The 25,123-nt window shown below is 43.5% G+C and overlaps 1 protein-coding gene across 2 annotated transcripts in view; it reads left to right on the forward strand.

The window, feature by feature from the left end:
• The window catches only part of LOC146809539 (galactoside alpha-(1,2)-fucosyltransferase 2-like), a 423,459-nt gene that overhangs the window by 395,741 nt on the left and 2,595 nt on the right, over window positions 1-25,123 (forward strand). The window lies entirely within an intron of this gene.

Genomic DNA, 25,123 nt, shown 5'->3' on the forward strand with positions numbered 1-25,123 from the left:
ACTGCTTGAGAAATCTTTTGCATTATTTTATGAATTGTTCATTTAATGTTTACTCCTTCGCTTATTGCTGGTAGTTTGAGCTTGTATGTTACTACCTAATTGCCTTTAAGTAAAAGGTCGTGTGATAAAACTATCTCTAACATTATCAATCAATTGATCAATCAATCAACCAATCAGTAGATTTATAGTGCACTTCTTGTCACCCCTGAGGATATCCAGGCACTGGCAGGATCCAGTTGATTAGCCAAATAGCCAGGTCTTCAGGGACTTAGAACTTTAAAAGAAATGTGGAGGTTTGTAGATGAAAGGGTAGTTCGTTTCATGTCTTAGCTGCTAGGTAGGATAAGGAGCGACCTTCGCATTTGCAACGCTGAATGCAGGGGGTGAGGGTTAGAGAAAAGGATGAGAATCGGAGGTGTCTGATGGGCTGATAGAACTTCAGGCATAGGTTCAAGTAGGCAGGTTTGCAGTTGTATTGGGCCTTGTATGCATTAGTGAATTCTTTTTTATACAGGGAGACAGTGGAGTTCTCTGAGGTAGCTGGGATGTGGGTTCATCTAGGGGGATCCTGGAAAAGTCTGGCTGCGGCGTTCGGTATGGTCTGTAGTTGTTGGAGGATTAGAGCTGTTATCTCTGTGCAGAGAATTTTGCCTTAGTCCAGTTGGCTGGAGATGAGGGCCTGGGTGATGGTGTGTCTTGAGCTTGGGGTAGCCATTTGAATACCTTACGAAGCATGCAGAGGATGAAGAAGCAGGAGGAGGAATCAGAGTTGACTTGAGTCACCATGGTTAGCTTTTTGTCCAGAATGATGTCTAGGTTCCTAGCTTGGTCAGTGGGGGTAGGAGTAGGTCCGAGTAATGATGACCATCAAGATGCGGGACTGACCATCAAGATGGGGAGTTTTTGTTTCTGAAAATCAGTCTCTCCATGTTGAGCCTTCACCCAGTTGGTGACATCTGTCATTCAGTTGTGGAAGTTGGGATTGGTGGTGTGTTCAGACAGGGAGAGGATGAGTTGTGGGTCGTCAGCGTAGGATATGATGTTGAGTCCGTGGGTTTTGGCAATGCTAGACAGAGATGTCATATAAGGGTTGAAGAGGGTGGGGCTGAACAAGTATCTTTGGGGTACCCCATGGATGATTTCCTTGGGTTCAGAGGTGAAAGGAGAAGGTTGACTTTTTGTGCTCTTCTGGTGAGATAAGAGGCGATTCCTCTTAGAGTGGCTCCTTGGATGCCTATATTGTGATAAGTGTGTAGTGGGAGACTGTAGCAAAAGCTGCTAGGAGGTCCAGAAGGGTCAGAGCCGCTGTCTCTCTTTGGTTGAGTAGAGCTTGGATGTCATCAGTAGGTGCAATGTGGGATTTCTTGGGGCTGTGGTTGCTATGGGATCCTGATTGGTAGGAGTGGGATAGGAGGTTTTGTTCCTGATGTGAGGAGAGCTGTTGGTTGATTACTTTTTCTAGTACTTTGTCCAGTAATGAAAGCAGGGATATTGGTCAGCAGTTGTTGAGTTTGCTGGGGTCTTCCAGTAGTTTCTTTAGTAGTCCAATGACTTCTGAGTATTTCCAGTCCTCGGGGAAGGTGGCCTTGGCAATTGAGGTGTTGAACAAGGTGGTGAGCATGTGGCTGATTCTGGCTGCACCTAGGTTGAAGATGTGGCGAGGGCATGGTCAGTTGGGACCCCTGAGTGGACTGAGTTCATGATGGAGGTGGTGTCCTTTATTTGTAATGCTTTTTACATATCCAAAAATAAAGGCCACCTAATTCTGAGATTCCCAAATAGCAGAACAGGTACCAAGTGAGAATTTACCCATTCCATTCTTGTATGTACTTGGAACAGACAGGGTGGTAAGCCTTGGTCTTTGCCAGGTGCCCAAGGCTTGCAAAACATGTTGAACAGTAGCATAATGCATGGCACTTGTGTTTAGAGTCTGAACTTTTTGATGCACTTTTTCTAGTTTGCCACTGCCATGGAGGTTGCAATGAAAATGAAAAAAGGTTCCCACATGCAGGAAAAAACTTCCTAAGGCATCGGGGACTCCTCATTTTTTTGTTTTGCATATATTAACTCTGTATTGGGGATTTATTTCTTTAAAATGAAAACAATGCAAAGTGGACCACTAAGACAAGGTGGCTCGCCCAACTTTACTTTAAAACCAGAAGTGCACTTGCCATATCAGCATATCTATACAAGAATTTATATGACGTTAGTACACATCCTGCACGCAGAGTTCCTGGTTTATGGCAGGGCCTCTTCCATTTAGCATCTGTAAGAATAAACATCATGTGGGTGGCTTATGTTTTATGAATTTGAATTGCTACATGTTATCTCAGTATTAATCTGCTCTATAAAGTTCTGCAGTCAACCTTTCGACATCTTTCAGCCCTGTAGCCATTTTAATTATAGAATTCTTTTCTGGCTGTACAGGAAATGTTGACCCATTTCTCTTACCACAAAAGATGCTTTGTATCTTCCAAGATCCTGTTTACCGTGTGTTTTTTTTTAAAGTAGTAACTCTTTTACAACCAAGACTGCAAAGGTATGTGCTTCCTGAGGTTGTCTCTGTTCTGTGTATGCCGTACAATTATCCCGCATTTAGTGGTGCCAGCATATATACTCGGAATATTGTTTATAATACACTATGGGACCTTCGGCCTCCAACCGGAGGCCGCAAGGTAAAGGGGGCCCTGCAAGGGCCCCCCAAACACACTGTCTGACAGGGTTTCCATGTCAGAAAGGCCGATATGGAAACCCTGCTGGAAACCATGCATCGTAATCCGGATGGCGTAAACCGCCATCCATTTGAATTTCATGCCGGTCCCGACAGGCTTCTTGAGCCCGTCAGAAGCCACCCGGAATGACGGGTCAGTTTCAATTCTGACCGGCTTTAACAGCCGGTTGGAATTGAAACCGATGATGATGAGTGTCGGAGGCTTTCTGACACTCATCGTAATAGGCCCCAATATATTTTTCACAGTGTTAATTTACATTAAAGGCAATGACATTTAGCTCCTATTTATTACCCCAGAAACAAAACAGCAGTAGAAAAAAGAAGGTCGTTTAGCTGTTGTTGGGTAGATTGTTACCACACCATGTTGGCCTCTGCTATACTGCACAGGACTGCCCACCCTCTGATGACATTCTCACATACCTGTTAGACATCTTACTACCTTGTGTGCATAGACCACTTTGGCGGTTGTAGATAAGGGTGGGCACTTTGCATAGCAGGTGCCATGTAGTTTTGGCCCCGCTCAGCAATCTATTCTATTTTTTAAAAGCAAACCTTCAAAATGGGCGTTTATACAAAAAGAGCAAGAACAAACGCTCCTGATGTGCTGGTAATGCCCAGTCCATGCTTTGGGTTAATTTGTACTGTTTACTGTTTTAGACTGCCAGACTTTTCCTAGTGGTCTTGAAATGAAAAATTTACATTAAAAAGCAAATACTGACTGGCTGTCTGTAGTAGGCTGGCCACTGGCAGAAGATTTGTGTCAAAAGAAATTGCTTTTTCTGTCTTCCCAGAAGCCTATAGTTTCTTCTATATCTAAATCGAAGTGGTGGGCTGGGTAACAGACAAGTTGGATGGGACAGTAGCCCTGCCAATTTCATGAAAGGCTCCCACTTCACAAAACTTTAAATTAGCTTATTAGTTCTAATTGAGTTATTATACAGATCATATGGTTAACAGAGCTATTCCTCTTAATAACCATGGTACCGTGTCGCATAGCCCAAAACAGACGCTTGAGCAAAATGTTGTGTTCAGTATTAGGGTTATGTATGTCTATTGTCCTCTCAAGTGTACTCATCCTATTCATGTTTCAAAGCCCAACTCCTGGTGTGAAACACAGAATGCTGACCCGTTATCTGCTGTTAAGTTATTATGTTGGGGATTATTAAATGGATTACTACCAACTGTGACTCCCATCTTCCCTATATTTCGGTGACGATTCTGTCCCCCAGCACCTACTGCCTTCCTTGGTGCTCCAATGGTGTCCCTGCTTGCCGGCCTTTGAGATTGCCTCAAGCCTCCCCTTAGCAGTTTGTCACCTTGCCTCTCAACGTCTGCCAGTGGATCCAGAGAACCAGGATCAAAGCTCTCATGACTGTCGCCACCACTCGAGCTCACCCTGGGTGCTCCTCATACATTAGCACTTCACTCAGTGGCAGTGGTGGCCAAGGCCGAACTGACTGTCGCGGGCACCCACTTTCTCCTATGGGCCACTAGGGTAGGGGCTGGTTTTAGACCCCTGGGGGGGGGGGTGTTTTTGTTACCAGGGGGAGCGGTTTTGCAGCATTGCACGTTGGCGTTGCGGCGAGTGCTAGGTAAGTGGTTTTATTTATTTATTAATTTACTTTCACCTATCCCAATGTATGTCGAACTTCACTACCCCCAACCCACACAACCACACACCTCCCCGCCTCACCGCCCCACAGGACTACCTGTGCGAGCCGCCACTGCTCAGTGGTGTTCCCATAATTCCTCTTCCAGGGTTATTTTGGTATGTGAATTTCCATCAGCCCTTCCACTCATGGTGTTACATTTGCACCCTCCCTGGCCCCATATGGTCACCTGACAGCATAGTTTCCTTCCTGATTACCTCCCTGTTCCTCACCTGCAGCAGCTTCCCAACATTGCTCACAAGGATCCTTTCTTGTTATTCAATTTTTCCCCATTCTATTCCAAGACTCTGTTGCATTCTAAATCACACAACATTTCAGCGAAACCACACGGCTTGGTGGCCATTTTTGGAGCGCCGTTATACAAACTACACCTCAACTACAAGACAGTGCTTAGCATTGGCTGCTCTTAAACCAGCAAGATCCTGAGCCACTCTCCTGGAGCACCAGATCCTCACAAGAAGAACTTACCTGCTTATTCTCTACCAGCTGCAAATCTGGTTTGGCAGTGGCTGATTTTTCTTCTCAAGAGAAATGGTGGAAACAGCATCACTGAAACAGAATCGCATGGATTTCCGGTGGGTGGCTATTCTGAGAAAATCTCTCTCCAGCACCGTGCCTCTGCGTATGCCTGTATTAGACACTTCTCATTGGTGCTCTTCAAAGCAGTCACTCCTACTTTCTTCAGGAAATGTAAGGAACCACAATTCCGCTTCTTCCATTCGCTACTGAGAAGGGCCTGTATGTCTGCACTATTGACAGTAAATTGTGGCTAGGCCAGGAAAGGCTTTCTGTTCAAGCTGTTCTTATTGGCTGTATTATTCATTCTAAGCATTTTTAAAATACTTTTCTTAATCTCTACACAGGATTATGACTGTTCTTACTAGTGCCACTATAGCTGTTTGAGCCGGAAGTAGGACCCGTTTTTGCACGCGCAAGCAGGTTTGCAAACCCGTTTGAGCATGCAAAAACATCATGGGCCATGTACAAAGCCTATTTAGCGAGTCGCAATTTATTTGAGACTCGCTAAATAGGTTTTGCGACTCGCTATTTAAAAGGGATGTTCCCTTTCAAATAGCAAGTCTCAAAACCATGTACTAATGTTTTGCAACCGCAATTGTGGTCGCAATACACTCGCACCTTCTTCAAGTAGGGGGTAGTGCGATCCCAAATGGGAAGGGGTCCCCAGGGGACCCTTTCCCCTTTGCAAATGCAAACAAAAATATTTTTTAAGGGCAAGCAGTGGTCTTAGGACCACTGCCTGCCCTTAAAAAATGAAACAAAGACGTTTCTTTATGTTATTTTTTAAATGCATCCTGTTTTCCCTTAAGGAAAGCAGCCGCATTTTTAAAAAAAAAACTGCTTTATTTCAAAGCAGACTCAGACGTGGTCTGCTGAGCCCAGCAGGCCACCATCCCTGGGAGGGCCTGTCATTCCCAATCGGCTCGCAAATTGCGTGAAGCTCATTAACATAAATGAGCCTTGCAATTTGCGACCCCATTGGGAATTGCAAACCGTGTTAAACACACTGTTGTACATTTTATTTTGCACCTCGCAATTTGCGACTCGCAATTAGTAGCGAAATGCAAGGCGCAAAATAAAATGGTCATACATCTGGCCCTTAGTCAATTCAATTCAATTCAATTCAATAAAGCCTTATTTGATTCTTAATTAAGAGAATCATAAAAGCACATAAAAAATTACAACATGATTATCAAGTCATAAAATAATTTTTTTAAATATGAGGTATATAGTCTCCAAAATTGATTTTACAGAAAGACAGTAGTCCATTCGCTTAATCAAACTCAAAATGGTCTCACATCATAATGGTTTTCCTACATTTAAAAACATTTTTTAAAACACAATAATGGAAGTAATAACAAATTTGTTCTCTAGCCCCTTGCGTGCGCATGACGGAACCACGCCGTCATGAGTCACGGGCGAGCTGTGCTCATGACGGCGTGGTTCCGTCATGCTGCGGCCGCTCCGCCTACGCGGCACTAATACCCCGCCTGTGCGGGCGAAATGAAGAGTGGGCGGAGTCGTGACGGAACCACGCCGTCATGAGCACAGCTCGCCCGTGACTCATGACGGCGTGGTTCCTTCACGAGCATGGTGGCGCCGCGCTCACCCCACACACCCCCAGCGCCGCGGCGGAATTTGCACCGCGGCGAAGGGGCTAGAGATTGTAAGACCAGGAGTGCAGGAAGACATTGTCTAAGACTGGGTGATCTTAAGATCAGAAGCATCCACCTCCTTCTCTGGACGAAATATAATTTACAAAAGAAGAATACATGCAATGACGACTGTGGAGATAAGTCATCGCACGGGCATTTACACATCAGTCTGGACTAGTCATTCAATTCAGGAAAACTAATTGTTCTGTGTATGATGCCTAATCTTAAGCGCGTTAAGAGGAACCTGTCGTAGTCGCCTACGGTGATCCTTATCTACGGCTGTATATTGAATGTGGTTAAAGTAAGATGGTGCGCCTGAACAGTTGATTTTGCCAATTCAGTAATATTTCTATTTGCTTCCAATAAGCGCAGGCAAATACTTTTAAGATCTTTCCTGGCAACTGTACTCATGGTGTTGGGGTCATTATTAATATTCTGGTTGGCCAAGGTTACATGTGAATTTATTTATATAGGTTGGCCACCTAATTTGCATGGCCCCATCTATCCCACTGCTGTCATTCAAGATTTGGCGCTTAAGTTGCGTTTTCTCAGTGCTCCAGATCCTGTGCCACAATAGGACTGGCTGGATTTTTATAATGTCCATTAAATATGGCATGCCCAATTCTGTATGGCAAATGTGGGTGGAAGTACTGTCTGGGACGGCCAGCAAAAACCTAAAAAAGGTGTTCTCGGCAATCTGTAAAGAATTGACGTCAACATGACCACAGATGCCAGCACCATAAGTGGCAATTGACACACACTTTGCCTTGTATATTTGCAGCAGTTCTACCGGAGGGCGTCTGCCCAATTTTCTGCTAAAATTTGATAGTGCTGCCAATGCCTTTATAAATAATATTCTGCCGGCTTTAACTGCCTCAGTCCAGGTCCCCATTCCGTCAAACAAGATCCCTAAGTAAGAGAAAGTTTTTGAGCATTCAATCCTTTAAGCGTCTATATAGAAGTCTCTGCTCTTATTACTACCGACCCCACACTTCATTATGAATGTTTTTGAGCTATTAACGGTGAGACTCAAGTCAGACATGAGCATAGAAAAGCTGGAAACTACTCGTTGGAGGCCCAGCGGAGTGCATGCCATAAGGACTGCGTCGTCCGCGTACAAAAGTGCAGGTATGGGGCGTGTATCAACTAACGGTAGGTCCTGGCACTCTTTCACCAATACGCGTCCTAGGTCGTTTATATAGAGTGTGAAGAGGAAGGGTGCCAGGACGCAGCCTTGTCTGACTCCTCTCATTATACTAAATAATTTTGTACACTCCCCCTAACCCATAATGGACTCTTGCCTTCACCTCTGAATAGAGTTGCCTCAAGAATAATATAAGTGACTTTTCCACCCCCATTCCCTCTAAAATCCTCCATAGCTTATCGTGGATAATGCAGTCAAAGGCCGCGGTTAAATCAACGAATGCCAGGTATAACCTGCCCCTTTTTGCCTTAGTGTACTTGCTTAGAAGAATGGTTAATTAATACCCTGTTCCATGGTGCCCAAACCCTTCCGAAAGCTATATTGAACATCACTAACAATCGAATGGTCCTCGGCCTAGTCCTGTAATCTAGTTAAAATAACTCGCCCACAACTTTGACTGTGGAATCCAGCAGTGAAATTGGTCTAGAGCACGCTTGATTCTCCCTGTCACCTTTTTTAAAAATCGGAACTGGTATCGATTCAGACCAAGTTGATGAAAAACAGGTCCAACAACTTGCATTGATTACGTGCATTAAAAGCGGTCCCCATAACAAGATGTTAGATTTAAAAAGATCTATGGGGATACCGTCGGGTCCAGGGGCCTTCCCTCCCATACTTGACATGATAGCCTGATTAACCTCAGCAAGGTTGAAATATATGTCAATTTGGTGGCTACTTGGCATTAGTTCTAACTCATCAACTATGCCAACTTCTCCAGATACATCACAAAATGGTTTATTGTACAGTTCGGAGTAATGTAGTAATGTTCCACCCATTCAGCCTCGCTAATAGCTATCTCTATCGACGCTGTACCTCTGTCAACCAGAAAGGGAGCATTAACTGCCTTCCAAAAGGAAGAAGTATCTCTGGTTTCAGAGGCTGTATGTAGGGCACGCCAAGCTTTTTCTTTTAGTGCATGTTTCTGTTCTTTTAATGCACACCTATATTCCCTTCTGGCCTCTTTAATATTGTCTCGATTTTTAACTGATTTGTGTTGGGTATGTTTAAGTTTTGAGTAGGCATTGGTACATTTAGAATCAAACCACCCTTTTGCTTTAGTAACTTTTTTTATTAGTCTTCACAAAAAGGGCTTTTTTAATATGATCTGATTTTGAAAAAGCCTTTTATGATGTCTTTGTGAGGAGTTGTCTCGTCAAGGCAAGCAAGAAAGGCATCTTTGCAGTTTACCACAGCCTTTCTTGTAAACTCATCAAGGTCCACATTTGCCCAACGGAGCGAGTACCCGTTTAACCTACTCAAAGTTATATTCCCAACAATGTGAGTTGGACTATCACTTGTGTTTATCACGTTTCTATGTACTGATAAACCTAAGCTCAATGGAAAATGATCTCGCAGGGGGATCGCGTGAGGACAAAAATCCTGGACACTAGGGGAATGTCTGCTTGACAGTAAAATGAAATCTATAATTGAAAACGTACCGCAGCCGTTAAAAGTGGGGCTGAAAGAAATAGGCGGAGAACATAGATTATTGGCAAATCCTAGATCAACGGTGAAAATAATTTCATTTAAAAGATCCCCATAGATTGTGTATAAAAGACTAATATCTTCATCAATCGAGATACCACAGACACCTCTTTCAGCATGTTGACACAAAGCAGAGTTAAAGTCCCCTCCCCAGATAATAAGTAAATCCTTTGTTTTGGAGGCATGTAAGCTGATAACTTATTTTTCTCAGTACCCCCTCAATCAATTCATTGGGAACGTTGTTATAAAAGTTCAATAAGGCAATAAGGAGTGATTTGTCAACATCAATGGTAATAAGTTGGAAATACCTATCTGCGACATTCAATACAATTTTACTTATATTCCTACAGTTTGAAACATAGGTGAATAGACCCACCCTTTGATCTTCCGTGGGACGATGTAACTGCCGTCGTATGATTGTTTTTGCAACAATTCATGTAAATAGGCTCTTCTACCCAAGTTTCCTGGAGGCTAACTATATCAAATTTCCCAACAAAGTCAGACCATACCTGGTTATTCACCTTAGTTTTTAAACCTGCAACATTCCAAAATATTACATGGCAATGATCTTTCCTCTTATGTCCCTTATTCATCTCTGTCTTGGACCATCGGAAGGTAATGTGGGAACATCAGATGGGGCTGAAGGTGGAAGATTATCGATATCTGTCTCAGTGCCATCAGGCATAATTAGGAACCCTACAGATTGGTGATGACAGTTTTAGATAAGATATGTTGGTTGTTGATTGAGGCAATTCATGTTTCTAGGGACTAAACACCTAAGTGTGTTGCTTGTGTGGAGATCTGTGTTTTTTCCCTTATCTCGGCAGACCTAGTGCCTACTGATGGTAGTCAATCAACCTCCTCTAAGTTTGGGAGCATGTCAAATCGATTGTGAACTGGAACGTTATATAAGGGACCATGAGTAGCTTTTTGGGGTCCGCTAGGTTCTTTGATGTAGTTGTTATTAGCAGGCTGGTAAAAATATCCCAAGGGGACTAGATTGATACCTTGCACTGAGATAGAATAATTGCCTGCTCTGCTCAATATCGTTTGTGCAAGCTGCGGGGTTTTAGGTCAGTACCACACAATCCCCATAAAGGTTCTTACATCCTATACCTCTCAAACTCACTCTTCTGGCCATTTTGAATTCAGCGAAAAGCTTCTCAGTTAGACCTGTTTTTGATCCTAGCCAGGGATTTATTCCTCAAAGTGTCCCATGACTCCATCACCCCAGACGTTAGCTAGCACTACAGTATACGGGGTTACAGCTGGAGGTAGATCCAAGTAGGTCATTTCAGTCTCATGGCTACTCGGAGGTATGGATAAATTCGTGCTCTTAGCACCAGAGTTTGCCAGAGAGTACGCTCCCGTACTTTTACTCTCAACCGCTGACGAGGTGATGTTATCAGAAGATGTATAGGTATATAAAGGCCTAGCGGGTGCTAAGGTTATTGAGGGATAAAGAGTAGGAGGTTTAGCAGTCCATATATTTTGGTCCTTGTTACAAAAAGCCTCCCAAGAATGTATTTGATTAGTGGGTGCTGTACGTACGTATCGAGTATGTGCCTTCTGGATGATCCGGGCCGATGTTACCAATAGTGCCCGGTTTTGTGGTGTTTAACTTGCAATTATTCAGGCATCTCTTTACTGAATCTTCCAACACTCTGACTCTACTAGTTAGGTTGGTTAAAGTATCTCTAAGATAAATATCTAGTGCGTCCATTTAGCTTACAGAAATCGCTCTGAGTACACGAGTAAACACTAGCTAGAGGTTTTTCCTTGTTGCCTAGTTTATGTGGAGGGTGAATTTTATCCTTTTTGAGTGCCTTTTTACAAAGTTTAGGGGGTATCGCCCTTGGTTCTAGTAATAGTTCCTCTATTATATTGGGGAGGGTTTCTGGGTTTCTTGAGTGCTTTGTAGGCAGTTGGTAATCGCTCTCCTGGTAGCTTACTGAAATGTGCTCAGACACATTCAGTATGCAACCATTTGCAATTGACTTACTACTGAGTGCTTCTACTGGAGGGGCACATGAACCCTCTGCAGCCTCATCAGTGTTTAGACCTAATACAGGGACCTCTTCAACAGAGATAATCTGCTGTTCGATGGTCCCCATTGTCCCCGTTATGCAATTCAACAAAGTCAAACGAGGCCCACCCCCCCCCCCCCCCCCCCCCCGGTTTGGGCTATGTTTTGGCCTGAGAGTTTGTAGCTGTCTTCTTGCCAATTTTACCGAACTAACAGTATATAAACAAAATAGGAGTTCTACTTGAGTTCCTTTATCAGTCTTAGACTTTTAACAATAAGTATAATATACCCTCGAGCTTGTGACGTTTGTAACACGTAGTCAACCAGTGGGTTGTATAGCACGTCCAGTCAAGTTGTAAGTTACAGACCCACCACAATAGTGTATGCAAAAAATGTCTGAATCAAAGAAGAGAATGTCCCAGACTCAAAGAAAGCATGTATGGAGATGAGCAAAAAAACAAGCTGATGAAAATAACTCACCCACGCTGATGTAGTAAATCTATTAGTGAGTCACAACACCCTGCAGAACAAAACCAAGAGCGTGGGCCCAGCCCAGCCTCTTCCTGCCTATAAAACGCTAAGACAGGCCCGTCTTAGCCCGATCTTCGCCCAGTCCAAGCCGGGGCATGCCCGGCGCGCGTCCCTCGCTGCGGGACCAGCTCTAGGTTTTTAAAGCATCCGCCCAAATCCAGGGGCCGAGAAGAAAGTGCACAGTGCTGGTCTGATGAGGGTCCGGCAAGAGTCCGTTTCTGAAGTGCTGCTGTGCGGTGCGGTGCAGAGCGGTCTCCCGTGCTGCGGGACCGGCTCTGGGTTTTTAAAGCATCCGCCCACCTCCAGGGGCCAAGAAGAAAGTGCACAGTGCAGGTGTGGCGAGGGTCCAGCAATGAATATTCAGAAAGTATAGAGTGTCTTAATGTACATTTTACTGATTAACCCCTTATTGTGGTAGAGAGAGATACATTTTATATCCAAGTTCAGCTTCCTAATGAACCCAAAGATTCATATTTAGCAACTTTATGCATATTGGCATCACCATGTGAAATCAATGTGATGTTGGATGTGTATACAAGAGACCAAACTCTAATACGCTGTGTCAGTAAAATAATTGATGAACAGCTTCTGACGCACAGAAATCCGGCACTCAAAGACACTGTTGATATAGTTAACAATATAGATGTCTCTCTATGTTCTCTCACAGTATTAGCAGATATACATTCCCCATCGGTGAGGTTTGTACAATCATATGCCAAGTTTCAACACAATTCTGACACCAAGAACAAGTATAAATCTAGTTCCAATTCCAATTCATATCATAGATGTTTATGGTGTGGATCACACTCTCATGCAGCCTGCATAAAAGCTGTCAAACCATTGGGAAAGAATGTTTCAAGTGTCAAAAATGTTGGCCATGTTTCTAATGTGTTCCAAAATACAGCAAAGGGGATCAACTCCATACAGGATCATGGGAACAATTGATTGAACTCAAAAATGAATGTAATTCTTGTTATTTATGATTCTCCTCAGTCATTTGACTTTAATGGGGGAAGGATTTCCACAGTTCAAGAGAACACCCTAGAAGTTCATGAGGAGCCTTTTGTTCCTGGGAGAAATGCTTGCAATTTAATTTGAATAACCGCTGGCATTCACTCAGGGTAGCATGCCAACCCATTGTCCTTTTGCCAGCCAGGTGCAATTCAGTCTTGACCCTGCTCAAATAGGATCTTTTAGAAATTGGGTGACTGGTGTGTGAGCCCTGGTCATGCAGCAACTACAGTCCTAGTCAGGGGTAAGGCAGAAGCCAACCCTAAACTAACCTTTGCTCAACCCTCTGGTAGCTTGGCACAGAGAAGTCAAGCTTAAAATAGGGTCAATGTGTAAAGTATTTGTGCAACACTTCAAACAGTAAAACTGTAAAAACACCAGGCAAAAATATCATGCACCAGGCTAGATAAATAGAGCTAAATTTAATAAATGAAACATGACCAAAAACACGAACTCCAATCAGTAGAACCAAAGGTATGAATTTTGAAAGAATAAAGAACAAAATAGCTTCTAAAAGCATAAAGTGCCAACTGGGGATATCTGGTTGCACTGGACCAGGTCAAAGTTAAAAGTTCAGGCAGACGGCAATGGAGTGCAGGTCGGATACAGTCCCAGATTAGACCTGCTGAAGTTTTACCTTCTAAAGTTTTGTGCCAGAAGTCCTATTCGCATAAGAGAGGGTCGCAGGAAGGAAGGAGAGCATCACTGGCAGTGGTAAGGGTGGTGCAAAAAACAGGCCAGTGTAGTTAACTGGTAGGCTTGAGCTTTGCGTTGGCAGTTTGTAGTGTTCATTACATACTGGGAATTGTGGTTATATGATATCATGTAATAGAATCTGTGTATGTAAGAATGCTTTGTTCTTTCATCAATTCATTTGGCCCTTGTTCTGGCTAAACCACAGATAGTACATTCTAGATCCTCTGCTTTCTGATCACTTGCTGGAGATGGACAAGGGTTAGCCATCAGTTTTCTAAGTAGATCGACAATAGGTTTCGTTGTCATCGCTTTCTCAGAAGATTTGGATTCTTGTTGTGGATCACTGGTTCCTACTATTTTTAAATACATTTTTCCCAGGCTTTATTTCATTGTATACAACTTGTAGCACTTGTTACAATGATAAAATATTTGATCCTCTTCACCAATCACTTTCAATCTTTTGTGAACCTCGTCTTGCCGTATTTCTGTGGCATCTCAAACTCTCTTCTGTCCAGCCGGAGTTGATGTTAGCTTTTCTTTCAGATTAGTTTGGCATATCACACATTTTTCTTTGTTGAAGGAGTCCTTAAATTTTGTAGTTAGCAGCACTTTGTCAGGAAGTAAAGATCCTCTGCTACATGTGTGCCGAAATGTGGTTAGAGTCAATGGAACAAATTGTTGGAATGTGGCAAGAGTGGTTAAATCCATACGAGGAACCACCTGGGACAGTCTGGATATATCTGGTGAGAATGATGCTGCTTCTGGTTTTGAGTCAGGTATTGGAAGAAAGGGTGATATGAGCATGTCAAACTGGCCGGAAAATTGTTTGCCTGAGATTCGCTGAAGTTGATATTAGGCAGGTTCCTCTCAGGTTCATGAAGTGGCCTGAAATTCATGATGAGTTTTTTTAGTTCGAGCTTGGTGCAATGTACCATTATTGGTTCGAGGTTTTGCTTTCATGTTTTTGTACAGGGCACAGGGTCAGACTGATTTGCATATGGCCATGTCTGAACTGGGGTGGCGGAGTGAGCTAAAGAATGATGATGGATTAAACCCAGATCATTTGACTGGGGGTGAGTGCTTGCAATGTTCAACACTCCGTCCATCATCCCCTTTGGTTTTGCTTTGTTCGCCCTAAGTTGGCAGGGTATGTCCAGACGTGGGTCCCTTGCTCACTTTGCCACTGGATTCAAGCTAGCCTGGCTGATGACGGCTGATTAGCCAGAAACCGGTTCCAGGATGCTTGTTTCCAGTCCAGGGAAGACATGGCTTGGCAGTTCGGGCTGGACTGTTCCCATAAGGCACAGGGTGAGTCTGATTTGCATATGGCCATGTCTGAACTGGGATGGCGGAGTGAGCTAAAGAATGATGATGGATTAAACCCAGATCAGTTGACTGGGGGTGAGTGCTTGCAATGTTCAACACTCCGTCCATCATCCCCTTTGGTTTTGCTTTGTTCGCCCTAAGTTGGCAGGGTATGCCCAGACGTGGGTCCCTTGCTCACTTTGCCACTGGATTCAAGCTAGCCTGGCTGATGACGGCTGATTAGCCAGAAACCGGTCCCAGGATGCTTGTTTCCGGTCCAGGGAAGACATGGCTTGGCAGTTCGGGCTGGACTGTTCCCATAAGGCACAGGGTCAGATTGATTTGCATATGGCCATGTCTGAACTGGGGTGACGGAGTGAGCTAAAGAATGATGATGGATTAAACCCAGATCAATTGACTGGGGGTGAGTGCTTGCAATGTTCAACAGTCCGTCCATGATCCCCTTTGGTTTTGCTTTGTTCGCCCTAAGTTGGCAGGGTATGCCCAGACGTGGGTCCCTTGCTCACTTTGCCACTGGATTCAAGCTAGCCTGGCTGATGACGGCTGATTAGCCAGAAACTGGTCCCAGGATGCTTGTTTCCGGTACAGGGAAGATCAGTTGACTGGGGGTGAGTGTGTGCAATGTTCAACACTCCGTCCATCATCCCCTTTGGTTTTGGTTTGTAGTGTTCATTCATACTGGTTATATGATATCATGTAATAGAATTTGTGTATGTAAGAATGCTTTGTTCTTTCATCAATTCATTTGGCCCTTGTTCTGGCTAAACCACAGATAGCACATTCTAGATCCTCTGCTTTCTGATCACTTGTTGGAGATGGACAAGGGTTAGCCATCAGTCTTCTAAGTGGATGGGCAATAGGTTTGGTTGTCATCGCTTTCTCAGAAGATTTGGATTCTTGTTGTTGATCACTGGTTTCTGCTAATTGTTTAATTAATTTTCCCAGGCTTTACTTCATTGTATACAACTTGTAGCACTTGTTACAATGATAAAATATTTGATCCTCTTCACCAATCAGTTTCAATCTTTTGTGAACTTCGTCTTGCCGTATTTCTGTGGCAATTTAAACTCTCTTCTGTCCAGCCAGAGTTGATGTTAGCTTTTCTTTCGGATTAGTTTGGCATATCACACATTTTTCTTTGTTGAAGGAGTCCTTAAATTTTGTAGTTAGCAGCACTTTGTCAGGAAGTAAAGATCCTCTGCTACATGTGTGCCGAAATGTGGTTAGATTCAATGGAAAAAAATGTTGGAATGTCGCAAGAGTGGTTAAATCCATACGAGGAACCACCTGGGACAGTTTGGAGATATCTGGTGAGAATGATGCTGCTTCTTGTTTTGAGTCAGGTTTTGGAAGAAAGGGTGGTATGAGCATGTCAAACAGGCCAGAAAAGTGTTTGCCTGCGATTTGCTGAAGCTGATATTAGGCAGGTTCCTTTCAGGTTCATGAAGTGGCCTGAAATTCATGATGAGTTTATTTAGTTCGAGCTTGGTGCAATGTACCATTATTGCTTCGAGGTTTTGCTTTCAAGTTTTTGTTTTTATTGGTTTCTGCTCTTTATTTAATAAAACAGCTCTTCACAGTTTGATCTTATACTTTTTGGGTTTGATTTATTTTAAAATGTTTTGCAAGATTTATCCTAAGGGGAAAAGTAAATGCAAGTGTTCATTAGAAACTGAGAATTTGTGTTATATGATGTCAGGTTATAGAAGCCTTGTATGTAAGGCTTAGAATGCTGTGTTAGCATTGTAAGCGCCTTGTTATGAGTTTGGCATTGCGGGAGTGGGACCAACCCGCTCCCGCCCTGCCAAACTCATGTATAAACCGCCTCCCAGATCAGGAGTTTTCTTCTGTTTGGCGGGCTGTTCTTTGGCGTTCCCAGGGCGGTGCCTATGAACTAAGCACCACAATGGGAATGTCAAAAGTAGTACCTGCTTGGCATGGACTCCTGCAGTCCATGCCATCCAGGTACTGGTGCACATGCACACAGGGGGGCACATGCTGCGCCCCCCTCTGTTCATCACATGTCATGTTGCACATTGTTTCCTCACTTCCACACTTTACATGTCGGTCGCACCACCATGAAAAGTGTAGCAGTGAGGAAACTTGTAATATGCTTGGCGGGGCTGCAGCGGCCCCGCCAAGCATATTGCGGCCCGATACTGCTGCACCACCACCAGGCATCTCTGATCCCTGGGGGCTGTGGTGGTCCCACGGTGGCCAAACCGACCTGGTCATAATGGGACAGTCAGAAGACATCCACTCTTGTGCCCCCATGAGTCTGGTGGTCCGTGGACCACCAGACTCGTAATAAAGCACTAAATCAGTTGGAGGAATAGCTGTTGGTGTGTCTGCATGATGTTTCTATGGTGGCAGCTCTTTACCAAATAAACAAGCGTGATTTCTGAACCACTGACGTTGCTGTTTCTTCTTTGTCAAGGGAGCACCACACAGTTATGAACGGATAATTGATGCTTGCTGTACAAAGAGACATACTGATTCTTGGTGGGAGCGGCATAATACTGGTGCTAGCAGGCCAGTTCATGGTCACAAAGAGCCCAAAACCTTGATCTTAAAAGTTTGAAAGCCAACACCAATGGTCCAGGACCTGAGAGGCACCATTTGAGGGTCAGGATCTTGCTGAAGATGAGTCCAGGATCTGTTGGGGAGCCTTTTATCTCCTTGAAGCTCAGATCAAGAGGCCAGCAAACTAGACATTTTAGTCACTCTGGGGTCCTGGTTTCAAGATGAAGTTGTAGTCCAGTTCTTTTTCCTCAGGCAAGAGGGTAGCAGGCAGCTGGTCAGTACAGCAGGGCAGCAGTCCCTTTAGAGCAGCAGTCCATCAAAATGGCAGTCCTTGTAGCAGCATAGCAGTCCTTCTTCCTGGCAGAGTATCCACAGGTCCAGAAGTATATTGAAGTGTTGTGCCTGAGGTTTTTCTCTTATACCCTGATGCACTGGTTCTGAAAGGTGGGAGAAGCTTATAACTCCTAGCCTGGCTCTGAGCTGGTTGAAGTAACAATGCATGATTGTTAGGCCCTTTGTGTGAAGGCAGAGCACATGCTATTCAGTTGTAAGTAGGCCTCTGGGCCTTCCTCTCATCCTGTAAGTAGATGGCCAATCCAGCCACACCTAATCCCTCTATTGTGTCACTGTCTGGGAGAAATTCACAAAATCTAACTTTCAGTTACACCTAGTGGTGTGACCCAAGACAGGGTACAGGCACAAAAGGGATAGGGCAGGACCATTCAATCTTTCTAAAAGTAGCATTTTCAAAATTGTAATTTAAAATCCAACTACACCATAAATTAGGATTTTAAATTAAATTCCAGAGACACCAAACATTAACCGGTAATCTCTTCCAATTTGGAAATTACACTTATAAAGGGCAATAAGGCAACTACAATGCTATACTATGGTAGAGATAGGCCTCACAGTAGTGAAAAGCTAATTTGTGAATTTTTCACTACCAGGACATATAAAATTTCAAAGTACATGTCCAAACTTTTGATCTCAAAGTACCTTATGGGCCACCCTGGGCCTATGTAAAGGGTGAACTATATGTTATAAAAAAGGGTGTTTAAGGCTTGGCAAGGGGGTTTGAAGGCCAAGCCGACATGGCAGTTTGAAACTGCATTCAAGCTGCAATGGCAGGCCTGGGACATGTCGGAGGCCTGCCTGTAATCCCAAAGGGCAGCCTTTCCACCCTTGGGATTACGATACTCGGTCTCAGGCAGGCTTTCCCTTTCGGGCTTTATGACACGGAAAGCCTGTCAGAGAGCGAGTATGGGGGCCCCTAGCAGGACCCCTTGCCTCTGCGGCCTCCAGTTGGGGGCAGTTAATCCCTGCACCCTGTGGCAGGCAACTTTATGTGCCTGCCACAGGATGCAGGGATTAACACTCCCTCCCATTTCCCTATGGGAGCATGTACTACGGATGGTTTATGGTTGTAACACATGCTCCCATAGAGAAATATCAAAATGCGACCGAACAGTGTTTGGTCGCATTCTAATCAGGAGGTCGGGACCGCCGACCGGAGGTCAGTTGGTCCCATTTCCGAGACGGTGTTGGGCAGACGCAAGTCCACCCAACATTTTAATAGGCTCCTTAGTGTGAAAGGGGCGGGCAATGGGTGTTGCGGAGGGCGTTCCACCGTAACACCCATTGATTTTGATGCTGCCCCATATTAAGGGAAAACCTAGTCTTACACTGGCACAACAAGGAGAAATGTTTAATTTCTCTTCGTTTTTGCTGTTTCCATGTGTGCTGCATTGTGCAGCACACATAGAACAAGCAAAAGGTCACTGATTGTTTATGTGCAGGAAGGTGTCCCTTCTTGCACATAAACAATCATTAAAAAATTATGTTTTGCAACTTCTATGTATTAAGCAGCACACATAGACATTTCAAAACACCATTTCAGATTGTTTATGTGCAGGAAGGGACACCTTCCTGCACATAAGCAATCATTCCCCTCAACTCAGGCACTTAGGTGTAAGGGTACCCGCGTTGGCACTAGGCAGTCAAATTAGCGCTAGCACAAGGGGAAACGCAAGGCTGCACCTTATTGTTGTAAATACAGCGTAGCCCTGCATTTCAGAAGTGGTGGAGCGTGCCATTAAGCCAAGGAGGCAAACGCTGCACTCTGCAACTTCCTTGTAAATATGCCCGTAAATTTTCTTAATTAACTATTCACACTCCAATATAAACAAACGCAGGGCAGACAGTGAACATTAAGGGGCCAATTTTGATATCGACTGGAATTGCTTCTACCTGACACGTCTCGTAAACAGGTCCGACCGACCCCCGGTCGGTCGTCCCGATGGCCTGATTTGGATGTGACCGAACACTGTTCGGTCGCATTCCAACATTTCCCTATGTGAACATGTGGCCGTAAACTGCCTGTAGTACATGCTCCCATAGGGAAATGGGAGGGGATGTGGTGCCTGAAGGTGCCTGCCACGGGGTGCAGGGATAAACAGGGGGGCACCATAGGTGCTCTCTTGGCCCCCAACCCGAGCACACAAGGGGTCCTACTAGGGGCCCCAGAACACACTTTCCGACAGGGTTTCTATTCCAGAAAGGCCGCCATGGCAAGCCTACTGGAAACAGTGCATCGTAATCCAAAGGGTGGAAAGAACGCCCTTTGGGATTATGGGCCGGCCTCCGACTGGCAGGTGGGCTCCTTGAGCCCGTCGGAAGCCAGCCAGAATGACCGGCCGGTTTCAATTTGGACTGGCTGATTCATAGTCAGCCAGTCAGAATTGAAATCGACGATGGCAGTATATATGCTTAAAACTATTAAACAATGGGCCTGATTATGATGTCAGTCGGAAAATAAACCTCCAGACTCCTTATTGGATTCGGTTCTGACTGACTAGCGCTCTGCGGTTCTGACCAACCGATTATGATGCTTCCGAACACCGTTCGGAAAGTCTCCTATTGACGTCAATGGGAGCCTGTGTTCCGACAGACAGCACAGGCTTCCATTGAAAAAAGGTGTGGTTTAGGAAAACCTTGCTACCTGTGGTGGGTACCCCATGGTGCCTGTCACACTGTGCATGGTTCTACAAGGGGATCCGTTGGGTACCCCCACAGCCCCAAACTGGAGGTTCAGGGCCTGCTAGTGACCCCCAAAGTCATTTTCCGACAGCCTTTTCATGTTGGACGATCCAAGTTGGAAAGGCTGTCTGAGTCCGACAGCATAATATATTGGTCGGAAACGCCTCCGTAGAGCTGTATGATCCAGGTTCGGCCTACTCAGTTTCCGAATGCCGGTCGGAATCGATTCGGAATGACCCAACGGTTACCTTTCCATCGTATTCGGTCAGTTGGAAATGTTTCCGACTCTGGGTGTTATTATGATGTTGGTCGGAAAGCATTCGGATTGACTCCTTGTTGGAATTGGTTCCGACTGACTCGGGTTCAAAGAGTCTGATCGACCAAATACAATGTTTCCAAACACCGCTCGATCAGACTCCCATTGACTACAATAGGAGCCTGTGATCCGACCAACAATACCGGTTCACATTGAAAAATGGGGTGGTTGTGGAAAACCTTGCACCCTGTCGCAGGCACCCCATGGTGCCCGCCACACTGTGAATGGTTGTAAAGGGGGGTCCCTTGGGTACCCCCACTGGCCCCAATCTGAGGCCTCTGTGTGAAGGGAGGCCTGCTACAGGTCCCCAAAGTCAGTTACGGACAGCAGTTTTGTGTCGGACAGACTGATTCGGAAAGGCTGTCCAAATCCGACATCGTAATACGTCGGTCGGAAACGCAGTCCACAGACCTGTACGATTCTGCTCCAACCGACTCAGAGTCTCCTAATGCCAGTCTGAACTGAGTCCGAAAGACCAAATGTTTAGTTCTATCGTAATCGGTCAGGCGGAAATGTTTCCTAGTCGGTTGGAAAAGATGGGTTCCGACCCGGGTTAGGAAAATCCAAATGCTGTTCGGAGCCTTTCTGACAGACATCGTAATGAGGCCCTCAGTCGGAAACATAGGTTTCGACACAGTTTAGGAAAATCCAAATGCTGTTCGGAGCCTTTCCGACCGACATCATAATCAGGCCCAAAATGTTTTTTTTTAAAAACTACATTATAATTAATTCATACACATAAAACACCAACTCCCCAAAAATAATCTTTTATTTGGAGAACCTATATATAATTTTTTTTTTAAAACGTAGGGTCAGATTAAGGTATTGGGCTGACCGCAACTGACTGGCTGCTGGGTGCGGTCCGCCCAACATCTGCCATTTAGGTCCGTCTGCCACATTACAATTCAGCGGGTTCAGGCATCAGGCGGAGGGACTATCTGCTGCACTTCTAGCATCAGAAACACTCATAATCCCATAATGACGTTGGAGCCAGCCTTGGTTCCACTGTCAGAATTATGATTAAGACATGTTTGTCTTTACATGTCAGTCCCTCATCAGCCTCCACTATGAGGCCTGGGGGGCACCTATGGTGCCTGCCACATGGTGCAGGGATGTTTAAAAACATCAATTTCCCAATGGCAGGTTGTGCTGCGGGCCTTTCCCACCCGCTACACAAGCTGCCATTGTAAAATGGTCGTGTCTGATTGCACATAGGGCTGTCGCATCTAAATTGTGCGGTTGAAACCGTTGACCTATGGTCGGGTGTTTACGCGTCCGCCCGGCATCGTAATGATGCCCACAATAATTAACTTCATAATCACCAAAGCACAAAAAAATGTAGTTAGTTTATCTTTCAAATTCCTATTTACACATATTTTCAAAATTTAAATTCAATTTATTAAAAATCCCAACTTCCTTATAAACATAGCATCCACACACAAAAACTACTTAAACTTTTTTACATACATTTTCAAACATGTTAAGAAAAAGATTTCTAATTTAATCAAAAATGTGCACATTTTAATTGTATTTACCAACATTTTACAACATAACCCGCCGTAAAAGAATTGATAAAAATATTATAATAAAATTAATTTTTTTAAAACAGCATATTCCATTATAACAATACATACCACTAATTAATTAATTTAAATGCATTTAAAAAAAAAATCCAAAAAATAGCATAATTTCAAAAAATAATTAGCACTATACCTCACCCCTTTCCCCTATAAATATACATCCCACAACTATTTCTTTTTTCTCTTTCGAAAAATTTCTTCTTTTAAAATAAATTATAGTATTTAAAAAATGTCCCACAATATACCCTATCAATCTACATCCCACTACTACATTTTAAAACTTTTTGTATTTAATGTTTTATTTGAAAGTACTCCCCAACACTTTGCCCTACCTTCCATCATCCTACTACTAAAAATTGTTATTTTATTTAAAAATTAAAATCAAACAAAGTAACTTTAAATACTCTCCAAACTCTTCTTCAATACCCCAACATCCCACTACTAAATTTCAAAACTTCTATCTAAAATATTTATATTTTTAATATTTCTTTTAATATTCCATGCATTTTTAAAAAATTGTTATTCTGCTCCCCATCCTTATCACCTATAAACCCAACATCCCACTCCTAAATGTCTTTAAATTGTAAATGTACTTAATTAAAAAAGAAATGTAATAATATTAAACAAATGTTATCATTGTTTAAGTTACTCCCCACCCTTATCCCCTATAACCCAACATCCCACTCCTAAAAAATCTTAATTAACACAACAGAAATTCAACAATTTCATTTCTTTTACAACATACATTTACACAAACAAATTATGAAATGTGTATTATTTTACAATACATAACAACACATAAAAACAAACATATTTTATTACAAATAATATTTCGAATCGATATATTTGACAACGATATTTACTACAACACCTAATTTCGATATTTTTGGCTTTGAGATTACATACCACAATATTTTAAAATCCCAATATTTTAGACATGATATTTCTGTCACATAATATTTTTTTAATGCATTTTGTGTGAATACCCTGGGCATGAACTGCCTTCAAACACATCAATAGTTGGGTAGTGAAATGTGGTGCATTATCACCCTGTGGAGATTTAGTTAGTGTTTTAGGTGGAAATTTTACAGTACTGAAAGGATATTGGATTTCATAAATGAATACTCTTTTACAGAGGGCTTTCCGTCTTCTACAATCACAGACAATGGGGTACAATGTGTTTCCAATAACATGAAGGAGTTTTAAGTGAAAACTTATAATGCACACAAATGCACTCCCTTATAATTCTTCGCAGTGTTATGGGCTGCTGGAAAGAGTTAACAGAATGATAACTGAGAGTAAACAAGCTGCCAGTGCTAATAGAAGGAATTCTAAGGATCTTGTTGAAGATAAGTAATCGTCCGGCCATCATAAAACTCATTCCATACATTTTGCAAGGACATATAATTGTATAGATTACTTGCTGTGAATTATAATTGAATACGCTCACAACATTCATATGTGGTGTATCACCGTCCTGCTAACGCACTGCCAAACCCGTGTGAGGACCGCCCGCCCTATAATGACTTTTTTTGTCTCTGGCAGACATTTCCTTTGCTGTTCCCACAGCTGTGCCTATAAAATAGGCCCCGGCAAGGGAGCATCAAAGGAAGTTCCAGCATGGCATGCACTGAAAAGTCCTTACTGTGTGGGAACTTCTGTACATGAACACAGGGTGGCACTTGTCCACAAGGTGTGAGGCACAACAGGGCCCTGCAGGGCCCCCTTTTTTCCTCAACACTACTGTTTTCATGGAGGAAAGACCTCCTTGAAATCAGTGGCAGTGATGAAAGTTGTAATATTCCTGGTGGGACCGTACCAGTCCTACCTAGCATATAGATGCCTCTGGACAGCTGCGCCACCGGCAGAGAACAGTCCCAATGCGGCACGACCACCAGAGTTTTAATGTGGGGGTCGCAAGACTGCCACCACCGTGCCACCACAAGTCTGGTCCACGAGGAGTCTAGTGGTACTTATAATCTGGCCCAAAGTGTCCTTTGAGTGGCCTAAGGGCCATTTGTAATGTCCCATTCACAAATCAGAGATGTGCCATTTTCACACCGATTAATTTATCAATGAGTATGCAATTTGTGATGCATATTATGTACTAATAGGTCACATTCCAAACTGTTCACTAAAAGAAGGTTGCACGATGGCCTGTCCCATGAATATTAATTAGGCTATTCACAATGTGTGATCCCTGTAATCCTGAAAATACAAAGATGGAGTCTTGCAAGGTACAGCAGACTTTCATCCATACATGTGTTTCGCCAAGCAAGAAATTCTTCACCACTCAGTCCCCAACCGCCCTCTCGCCCCAAGGCCACAGACACAATTTCCAAAGGGGCAGCTTATGTTTTGCTAATCAGTTTCCATCGACCTCCCAAAATGAGGGATTAGTAACTGATCAATGATTTGCCATTGCATTTTTAGTCACAAAACATTGACATTGCCCCTTCCAAAGTGTAAATAGCAGAGAGTGCTCTTTTCATGGACTATCCAATTTGATAATCAGAAAGCAAATACCATTTTACAAGTCAGTATGTCTTTTCCAACTTGTAAAATGGTGTTTGTACATTATGAAATGCATTTTGTGGTTGCAAAACTTGCAATATTTCAAATCACAGGGTTTGATATAGTAAAAGTTTTTTTTTGTAAATCAGGCCCTAACTTCAGAAAGCATGTCCTTGACTGTTCTGAAGTCTTACAATTCTTTTTGGAAGGGATATTGAACTATTAACCTGGTCTTAACGTGCCTGTTCAGTCTGATAATGATCTGACATTCCAACTCCAATTCATTGACCCTTATGATCT

This window comes from Triturus cristatus, chromosome 7, assembly GCF_964204655.1.
Source record: "Triturus cristatus chromosome 7, aTriCri1.1, whole genome shotgun sequence".
Taxonomy (NCBI): Eukaryota; Metazoa; Chordata; class Amphibia; order Caudata; family Salamandridae; genus Triturus; species Triturus cristatus.